This window comes from Pan troglodytes, chromosome 1 (genome assembly GCF_028858775.2).
Source record: "Pan troglodytes isolate AG18354 chromosome 1, NHGRI_mPanTro3-v2.0_pri, whole genome shotgun sequence".
Lineage (NCBI taxonomy): Eukaryota > Metazoa > Chordata > Mammalia > Primates > Hominidae > Pan > Pan troglodytes.
The window spans coordinates 59,966,994-59,976,621 of NC_072398.2; the positions used below are offsets into that span (position 1 = coordinate 59,966,994).

Consider the following 9,628-nt stretch of genomic DNA (forward strand, 5'->3'; position numbering starts at 1 on the left):
ATATTGACCAGGCTGTTCCTGAACTCCTGGTCTCAAGTGATCTGACCACCTTGGCCTCCCAAAGTGCTGGGATTACAGCCATGAGCCAACACCCCTAGCCTTATTTTTGATTATAATAGAATACGGCTAATAAACAGTAACAGAAGAAATTTGGAAAAGTTTACAAACACGTGGAAGTTGAATGATATGCTTCTGAACAAGCAATAGGTCAAAAAAGAAATTAAGAGGCACAATTTAAAATATCCTGAGATGAATAAGAATAAAAACACAACCTATCAAAACACACATGCACACACATACACCCCAGCTAGTATCCAATATTGAATTGCTATATGCCATAAATCAGTAATATAGTATTCTTTAATTTTTCATTATTATTCCCTTGCTCTTTTCAAACTAAACATTTTTAATAAGCTCATCTTATACCTTGGCCTTTGATGGAATCCATATTTTGAATTAAAATAACAATAATTAAATGAAGATGTGACATTGAGAATTCAGAGACAAAACTTAAAATGTGCTTTCCTTTCTAAATTCTCTAACCAACTCTCAACTTTGGTTGTAAATAATTATCCATCTGAATTAGGACAATTTTTTTTCAACTTTTGACTAATAATTTTTAATATCTTTATTAAATACACAGATATATAGTTTCAATATACAGACATATTCCAGATTACAGTCAATGGGGTTTAATGAAATAAATTAAATCTTTCCATAAAAGTATTTCTCTTTTGTGGTATTTGTTTTGTTTGTTTCACTCATGTCTGGAACATAGCATATATAATTTAAGACTTGTGATTTTGAGTTGGGTTCTGAAGTCTAGTAATGGTCTCTTTGTGATATTAAAAAACAAAAAGGCATTTCACTACAAAGGCAAAATTTTGCAGACATTTCTATTCTATTGTCTTCATCTTCTTGCCATATAGTTATGTGTTATTAAGGTAAATCTTAGTTGTTCTCTTAAGAGGGGTTTGCATTTGGTGATCAATTGCTTTAAAATTTGCTGTAATTTGGGACTTTAAATCATTTACGCATAGGACTTACCATAGGCTATCACTAACTATTCATAACATATATCGCCAGCTTAAATCTCTGTCCTGAGCTTCACCTAAATATGCGGTACTAGATGTTCTAGAGGTTCCCCAAATACAGTATGCTAAGTAGAAAATTATGTCTATCCCATTCCACTAACTTTCTCTTCTTCCTTTGATCCTCACCTTAGTCATTGAAACAAATATATACTGAGTTTTCAGAATTGAAAATCAGAACATGATACTTGATTCTGATCACCATATTCTTTACTTCAATCATATTACCACATACATAGAGCTTTATGTTATCAATATCATTCAAGTCCATTACAATTCTTTCTCTTTGTTTTAGATGGAGTCTCACACTGTCGCCCCAGGCTGGAGTTCAGTGGTGCAATCTCAGCTCACTGCAACCTCTGCCTCCTGGGTTCAAGGGATTCTTCTGCCTCAGCCTCCCAAGTAGATGGGATTACAGGCGCCTGCCACCATGCCCAGCTAATTTTTTGTATTTTTAGTAGAGATGGGGTTTCACTATGTTGGCCAGGCTGGTCTCAAACTCTTGACTTTGTGATCCGCTGCCTCAGCCTCCCAAAGTGCTGGGATTACAGGCATGAGCCACCGCGCCTGGCCTCCATTACATTTCTTGACATCCTTTATTCCTACCTTGATTAAGTTTGGTATTCTCTTTCATTAAAATTATTACAACAGCTTCTTAATTACTCTCTGCTTCCAGTTTTATCTCTCACAAAAGTATTCTCTACCTTGCATCACAGTAATTTTTTAATTCAAATTTGATTATGCTACTCTTATTTTTGAACTTCTTCAAAGGTTCCCTGTTGCTCATAGGAAAATGGCCATACTGTTTAGCACAATATAAAGCCCTTCACTACCTGTTTCTCAATCTTCTACATTTGCTTTCTCTACCCTAAAAATATGATGATCCCTCTTCCTCGACTTTCAACTCTCGCTTTCCACGATCTGTACTCCAATCACACACAATTTCTTGGAATTCTAAAGATTAGTCATATTTTATCTTGCTTCCAATACTGTATGCATGCTATTCCGTTTTCTTCAAAACCATATTTCTGAATGACTACTCTAATATCTACCTCGTATTAAGAATTTGGTCGATGTTTCTATGTGTTCCTAAATATGGGTTGTTTTCCAGCCTATGTAAGTCAGTAGCATCCCATCTATTGTTGTATTCTTTACTCTGATTTATATTTGCCTAGCTATTTGTCTATCTACCACTCTACATGTTAATTTACTTAAAAACAAAGACAGACAATGTGTTACTTATGTATTTCTATATCTAGCTCCTACTTTCATTGATAAACAGATACCAGAAAGAAAACAAGCAAACCACTGCTATCAATTTTCTTAACACCTGGAAGAACATTCTTATCTTTTAGCATCTTATTCCATAATGAATAATTGTATGCAATTGAACTGCATAATAAATGCTGTTCAATTTAACCATAACATACAGTTACAACTATGTAATGGAAATACATGCTCTAAGCTCGAGGAAAAAATGTATACTAAAATTGAAACATATAACAGTTAAACCAGTATCAACAATAAAAACTCAGATATACTATTTTCTTTTATGGTGAGTATACTCTTCTGAACTATGTCTGCTACTACTTGTCAGTTCAGAAGAGATCTCTTGACAGCAGAAAAAAGCTGCAAAAAAAGTTGGAGAAATATGTACACTGTAGCTGTTTACATTGGCATGGATTATCCATCATTTTGAGTATCTAGTGTACTGAGCAGATGTTTATACATAAAACAGTACTGAGTACCAACAGAAATTGGATAAAAGAGGCCTCAACCCTTTTATTGTGTGTAATAGAGGGCAAGTGTCTTGACCACTCCGAGCTGCAGTTTACTCATCTCAAAATTAAGAATGACATACAACCCATCCCACATGGTTTTAATGAGAATTCAATTAAGTACAAATAGAAAATAATATGTGTAATATTTAGCAATTGTATTTACTCAAAAATATTTCTTTCTTGAGTTTTAATGTTAAGGATGATAAATTTATTTATTTCCTTTTGACTCCGCACCTAACAATTTACCTTTTAACTTTTATTGAACAATCATAAAATTTTACACTTGGTGTGATTTTTTTCTCAATATTTTGAAATAACTTATGATAATGTGCATTAACCAAATATAAGTTTGAAAAAAGGAATGTGGGCACAATATGAGCATCTTTGCATTAGCTCATATTATAGAACATCATGTAGTACATCATAAATATATGAAATGCATATTTGTCAATTTCAATTAATTCAAATTTGAAAATGCTGACTTTAACACATTGGTGGTACTAAAAGTATCCAGCTCATTTATTTCACATGAATTTTCTTACTATTGAAAGTGGATTTTTACTATTTTCTAGGAAATAATTTTAAATTAAATATTGTTTCTGCTATACTAGAACTAATAATGATTTGCTACAGATAGTGACATATAATATGGTTATTAAGAAATAGCTGAATGGAATAGATAATAAAACAAGAAAAACAATAACCTTTTAAAATGATTAATCCTGCTGAACTTAAACAATATATAAAATGGTCACTGAGGACAATATATGCTTGCCATGTAAGTCATATCATCACTTTCCACCACTTTCATCAAATTAAAAATCACTTCAATACTGTATCTGTCAGTGTTCAGTAATGTCATATTGCTACTTATATCTGGAAGTCATGAGAAATAAAAAAAGATAACTCTTGCCAATGTTAATAGCAACTGATGAATGAGCATTTTTCTCAATTTCTCAGTCTTCCTGCTGTTAAGATATCTAATTTGAACTGATATGAAATATCAGGCTCACAGTTTAGAGGAAAACATTTTGCCAGTTATGGTCAGAGAACTGCATATTTCTAGCTTATCTTCTTCATTGTAAACTCTCTAACACCTAGAACTCTACCTACCCATAGTGGACACTCAAAAATAATTTGCTGAATGAATAGTAAATGTGGACAAACTAAACAAACATGATCAGGTAAAAAATTATTATTTGATAATATGAAAAAAGCAGAAAAAAAGAAAATTTCTTTTTTTAGAGTTTTCAAAAATAGGTAAATGTTTATTGCAAAAATTGTGGACTGTATTTTTCAATGTTATTTTTGCCTAGTAGAAAACAAGGGTATCTTTAAGCTATTAATGTAAATTACACAAACATTTATATCTGAAATACAGATTTGCTATGATTTTAATATACACTCAATTGTCTCCAGAGTTGTGATATTGTCTTTGCCACGGACATAATAACCATAGTGGGAACTCTACCTTATAGTTAGAGGTTATTTAGAAATTGATAAATTATTTAAAGAAATCAACACTCTAGCACTACTAAGCAGAAAGATAAAATCCGGAGACATCACATTGTCTGACTTGAAACCATACTGCATGGCTATAGTAACTAAAATAGCATACGACTAGTACAAAATAGACACATAGATAAATAGAACAGAATAGAGAAACCAAAAATAAAGCCACATACCCATAACCAACTGAACTGCGATAAAGTCAACAAAAACAAACAATGGGAAAAGGGCAACCTATTCAAAAAATGATGCTAGGAAAACTGGCTAGGCATATGCAGAAAAATGAAAAATGGACCCCTATATCACACCATACACAAAATTAAGATGAATTAAATACTTAAATGTAAGATCTGAAACGACAGAAATCCTAAAAAAAAGAAACTATTTTGGACACTGGCCTAGGCAAAGAATTTATGATGACGACCCAAATTAAATGCAACAGAAACAAAAATAGACAAATGGGATTTAATCAAGCTAAAAGTCTTCTACACAACAAAATAAACTATCAACAGACTAAAAAGACAAAATTACAGGATGGAAGAAAATATTCGCAAATTATGCCTCTAACGAGGGACTAATATCCAGTATCTACAAGTTACCTGAACAACTCAATAACAACAACAATAAAAAGCCCACTAAAAACTGAGCAAAAGACATGTACAGACATTTCTCAAAAGAAGACATGCAAGTGGCCAACAAACATATGAAAAAGTGCTTAACATCACTAGTCATCAGATAAATGCAAATTAAAACCACAGTGAGATACTGTCTCACACCAGTCAGAATGGTTATTATTGAAACATCAAAAAATAACAGTTGTTGGAAAGGATTCAGAGAAAAGGGAACATTTAGGCACTGTTGGTAAAGATATAAATTATTTCAACTTCTGCAAAAAACAATATGGACATATCTCAAATGACTAAAAATAGAACTCCTGTTTGACCCCAAAATCCCACTACTGGATATCTACCCAAAGGAAAAGAAATCTTTATATTAAAAAAGACATTTGCACATCATATATTTATTGCAATACTATTCACAATGTCAGAGTCATGGATTCAACCTAAGTGTCCACCAATAATGGACTGGATAAAGAAAATGTGGTATATATACACAATGGAATATTATCCAGCAATAAAGAAGAATGAAATAATGTCCTTTACAGCAACATGAATGAAGCTTTTTAGGTTGTTATTGTAAGAGAACTAATTCAGAAACCAAAAAATCGAATATCTCATGTTCTCACTTATAAGCGGGAGCTAACCAGTGAGTACACATAGATATAAAGATGGAGACAATACACTCTGGGGACTCCAAAAGGAGGGAGGTAGGAGGAGGATCCAGAGTTGAAAATTTACCTATAGTGTACAATGTTGAATATTTAGGTGATGGAGATACTAGAAGCCCAACCCCCTCCATTATGCATGTAATTCCCATATAACAAACAAGCACATGTAACCCCTGAGTCTAAAATAATATTAACAAAATAAATAAATAAAACTAATGGCAGAAATACTTAACATTGTATAGAGAGGGTTATGGTTTTAAAATTTAAGATCAAATCAAAATGGATTTTCAATCAGTTTCTTTTGGACAACGTTTAGATATTCCTCTTTTTCTAACTGACGCATCTCACCTTTCTAAAGTTAAAAGACTAAAAAGTGCTACAATTTGATAATTTTGTAAATTGTAATACACTGTAAAGAAAAATGCTAAGAAATATAACATCTTGTCCCAAACTTATTTTTGTTCAAGTGCATCAGCCATAAAATTGAATTCCTGATGTTCTCTCAGTTATTTTAAAAGTAACAGGTAGGCCACTAAACATTCAAAAATGGTATTGTATTTGACATGTAAATAAAGATTTAGTCATTGTTAGGACTATACTAAAAAGCAATTTGATATTCTTGCCTAAGTAGAAAAATATATCGAAATCTAACAGGCCTGGCTCACTACTGAGGAGTCTGGCTCTTGGTGAAAAACCTGCATAATTTTTCAGTCCCAGCCACAGGCAATTGCAGAGGCTTTACCTGACAGTCCTCAAGGAAGATAGTCACCCTCCCTGGAACAGACTTGGTGCGCAGTCAGCACACTGCAATCTCTAAAGAGAGTTGCAGTCAAGGACTCAGGCAAACTGGCAGATAACACTCTTTCCATATTTAAACTTCTATCTCCAGCACCTCCATTTCTTTCTTTCTTTTTTTTAAACCACCACTCTGTTTTTATATTCTTTCAATTAAACAAAATATAAAAAGAATCATGTAGCCATAACCTAGATTTAGCCATTGTTAATATTTTTGCCACAGTTTATATTTTTTTCTGAAGCATTTTAAAGTAAATTACTTAATAATACTTTATCTCTAAACATTTCATATGTTGGAAATAAGGACATTTTCTCAAATAACTGCACTATTAGTATCACATCTAACAAAATTGACATAACTTGCTGATATTATCTGATACTCAGTCCCAGAAATGTTTTCTACAGCTATTCAAAATGGGATCCACTAAAGAATCACTCACTGCATTGGCTGTTATGTCTCTCAAATTTCTTTTAAACTAGAATAGAACGAACACACAGTGTCTTTTTTTTCCCCCCAGACATTATCTTGTTGAAAAGACTTGTCCTGTAGAATATTTGACTTTCTGAGTTTGTATAATGATTTCTTCATGGTGTCATTTAAATTTAACTTGTATCCCCTGTTTTTTCTATCAAGTTAATCTTAGCCTATGAAATATCCCAGCACCTTCATTTCTAGAGTCTCTTCGAGGCCTGGCAAGAGTCTCTTCAGATGTCTCTGCTGAGGCCTCCATATGGGTGAAGGAGGGAGAAAACAAAGATGATTTTCCCCGCTCTGATTCAGCACCCAGCAGTTTCCACCCCTAGGCCCCACTCTGTCACATACCTCTCTTCAGAGTCTCTCCTCATGGTCCAATGGTTATTTCAATCCACAATCCACAGGTAAAAATGGAACAGAAGGAATCGGCGTTTCTTTTGGACAATTACTTACACCATCGCGATAAGCACTTAAAGGATTCTCTTTCATTTTTGGCTTGTGGCTTTACTTGCTACTCTGATACCTGGTACGTCAAGTTTCTTCCAGCTGAGCTGAGTTTCTGACACCTACCAAAACACAAATAAATTCAAATAAGTTTCTTCCAGCTGAGCTGAGTTTCTGACACCTACCAAAACACAAATAAATACACCTTTTCATAGTTTGTATTGAAATACTATTGCTTCTATTAATAACAACATGTAAAGTAAATAATGTATATTACTTCATTAATATGTATAGGAAAATCTTCATTGTAGATACAATAGACTTTGTAAAATTCAATGACATTTTTGAAACAAATGGGATGTTAAAATAACATACTGAAATGAGAAAGGTTTCCTTGTCCCCCTAGCAGGACGTCCAATGGAGGTGTGACTCACTCCTTCAGTGCCCTGCTCCTCAGACCTCTAGGGGAGCATACAGGCAGGCAGGCTGTGGGGCTCCAACTCCACGGCAGTGTCTAGGGGTGAATGTTTACAGCTCCTGAAGCCCCAGCGGGTGTATGTTACAGAGTGCTCTCTTAGTTTGCCATCTATAGGCGGCCTGTATTAACCAGCTGAATTAAACCCCCTTCCTTATCACAAGGACAGAGGGATTTCTGTATCCTGGGGTTTCTTGCCTTGGTGTACCTGAAGAATCAGGTCACATGTGGGCTTGGAGAATGAGTGCAAGGCTCTCCGCTAATGGGGGGAGCCAGAAGGGAGATGGTTTTCCCCTGAAGTTGGGCCGCTAGATGGCCCCAGCTCTCCTCCAATAGCCCCAGTAAACTCTGCCTCGTCCCACCTGTGGATGGCCTGCCAGTGTGCAGGGGTGCTCTTCAGCTGGCGTGCTCTCAACAACCAGCCGCTTGAGTGTTCTGCCGCCGATGCGTTCCTCACGACGCCCAACCACTTCTGTGTCTTCCCGCCAGGGTCTTGGGTTTTTATAGGCCCAGGATAGGGGCGTGGTGGGCCAGGGTGGTCTTGGGAAATGCAACATTTGGGCAGGAAATGCCTGTCCTCACCTAGGTCCCCGAAGGCGGAGCCCTAGCCGGGGAACAAGACCTCCCCTGTTCTGCACTTCCGTTCCGGCTTCCATATCATTTAAAGGGACCACACTCTTCCCTTCCCATTCTGGCTTAAAGTTAATATATTAATTCTTTAACCCATTCTGGCTTAAAGTTAATATATTAATTTGAATGTTTTTGCAAGAATCACCTATATTGGAAATATAAATATGTTTCAGTTTTTTAAAAGGGAAATGCTTTCTTATTGAGAGCCACATCTATGATCCTCACCCACTTGCTTTTTTATTTATTCAATAAATTTATATTCAGTATCTAAAATTTGCCAGTTGCTGGGCTGATTACCAGATACATAACTGTGAGGCAAGACAGAAAATATCCCTTATCTCATAGGTTTTATATTTAAGTGGAGTATAGAACACAGTTTGTTGAAATTCAGAAAAACCATATTTTTATCAATCCAGGCAGTCACAAGTGTGTTCAAATTCTAGGGGAAGAAACAAACCCTTTACCTGCATGGAATAAATGAATAATAATTTACACCTATATTTTTGTTTGTTTGCTTGTTTAATTTACTATCATAGTATTATTAAGGAAGTTAAAATTACCAAATTACAGGATTGAAACAAAAATTTTTTGTTAGAAGATTTTGGAAAAGCTTATTTATAACTAGGCACCAGATATGAAAATTTTTCTTCCTGTAACATTTTTCTTAAATTTCCCACTTCAGAAGGATCTGTAAAAACAGGGGAATGGGATTATATACAATATGAGTGTTAATATTTTCCTGCCCCATCTATCCCAGGGCTTGATCCATTGCCTCATTAGTAAAGCTGCATTGTGACTGGGACATAGGCTATGGACACAACAAGATGGACTCACTGCCACTTTAAAACACGTTTTTGTGTACATTTATAAATGCAGTAAATCCCATTGATTAAAGGATATATATATAGATGTATATGTATATGGATTAAGATGTATTAATATGTATACATCAAGATATATACATATATATATGGATTAAAGGAGTCTCTGATTCTCTTCCATTTTTAGGCTTGTTGCTTTAATTGGTTACTCTGACAGCAGCCAATTCTCCAGTGGCTCAACTCTTTTCCAGCTGAGCTGAGTTCCTGACACCCACCAAAACAAAAACAAAGTCAGAGGTATATACTCTTTCATACTTTG

The 9,628-nt window shown here is 34.7% G+C and overlaps 1 long non-coding RNA gene across 1 annotated transcript in view; it reads right to left on the bottom strand.

Moving 5' to 3' along the window:
- Positions 1-8,334, bottom strand: part of LOC112206075 (uncharacterized) — a 426,849-nt gene extending 418,515 nt beyond the window's left edge. The window contains exons 1-2 of the long non-coding RNA XR_002940257.3: positions 8,221-8,334; positions 7,288-7,505 (exon numbers count right to left, since the gene is read on the bottom strand). This is a non-coding gene — a long non-coding RNA (uncharacterized LOC112206075). The remainder of the gene's footprint in view (positions 1-7,287; positions 7,506-8,220) is intronic.
- Positions 8,335-9,628: the final 1,294 nt, after the last annotated feature.